This window comes from Nanorana parkeri, unplaced genomic scaffold (assembly GCF_000935625.1).
Source record: "Nanorana parkeri isolate BGI_ZX_2015 unplaced genomic scaffold, ASM93562v1 scaffold2208, whole genome shotgun sequence".
In the NCBI taxonomy this organism is placed as follows: domain Eukaryota; kingdom Metazoa; phylum Chordata; class Amphibia; order Anura; family Dicroglossidae; genus Nanorana; species Nanorana parkeri.
The window spans coordinates 144410-145929 of record NW_017308476.1 but is presented as its reverse complement, the minus strand read 5'-3'; positions in this window follow the sequence as shown (position 1 = coordinate 145929).

Sequence of the window (1520 nt, the reverse complement as noted above, 5' to 3'; positions counted from 1 at the left end):
CCTATTACAGTAAACTCCCCATTATCCGGCATCCACAGGGATTAGTATATTCCGGATAAATGTAGTTTTTGGTTGCTTGAGAGTTACTATTAAAAATAGGTCTAACTAATGCCATATACCCCATACTATACCATAACATAACAAACTCTGTATTGACTTCATATTAATAATGAAATGCACTAATCAAAGGCAAATTAAGACAAATGGACACACGATTGTTTCCAGGTTAATACATGCAGATCAGCAGAACAGTGAGTACTCAGGGGATTTTTTTTCTGGTTAGATGAATTCCCGATAACAGAGTATAGCATAGTATATGCCACAAGTTTATGCCACTAGAGGACCTCAAAGTATACAATATACACAAGTAACCAACACAACTATTTCAAGCTGTACTTAATGTAATATGCCCTTAAAGCCTAAAATGATTGGTAAAACCCAGAATTGTTGTTTTCCACCATTACTCTTTCTTAATGCTGACTTTTCACAATAGCAGACTAGATAATTAAGAGCTGGGATGATGGTTTTAGCGCAGAATAACCCCTTTGGTAGTTTAAAATAACCTTTTCATAGATATCTGTACATCAGACTGAAAAGTAGACTTGTGCGCCGTCAAAAAAATTTGTTCCGTTTCGTTCCGTTTCGGAATATCCGTTATTTCGTAATTCGTATCCGAAACTCAATTCGGATTCGTACGAAATACGAATTTTCATTAGTTTCGGCACATTTTCGTAACTTTACGAACATTCGTTATGATGAAGTTAAAAAGCAAAAATACCTTTGTTAATATTGGAGTGGTAGTTGTTTTTTTATCCGAAATACGAATTCCGTTAACGGATTCCGTATCCGAATTTCGTATTTCGGACTTTATAAAAAACCTACCACATCGACTCCAATATTAACAAAGGTATTTTTGCTTTTTAACTTCAATATAACGAATGTTCGTAACGGAACAAAAATACGTCAACGGAATTTCGTATTTCCTGCCTGTATTGTAATGCAACTCTCAGCAGCAGAAGAGAACCTCTGATTGGTCAACCAAAACGAAATACGAATCCCGTTAACGGATTCCGGATCCGAATTTCATATTTCGGACTTAAAAAAAACTACCATCAACTTCAATATAAATGTACTTTGTTTTTTAACTTCAATATAACGAATGTACGTAACGGAACGAAAATACGTCAACGGAATTTCGTATTTCCTGCCTGTGTATTGTAATGCAACTCTCAGCAGCAGCGGATCCGTATTTCGGATTAAAAAAAAAATCTTGTAATGTTGTTCAACCTCATTTACAGGGGTAATATTAGTTCCTGTTTCAAAGAAATTCGGATCCGAAATTCGTTAACGGAATTTCGTATTTCGGATATAATTCGGAAACTGCAATTCGGATTTCGGATGCTTCCGAATTTCCGAATTTCAGGAAAATTTGTACGAATTTTGATTCGTAACGAAACGAATCGCACATGTCTACTGAAAAGAGGGACAATAGAGGAGGAAAGAGGGACAGAGGGATTTGG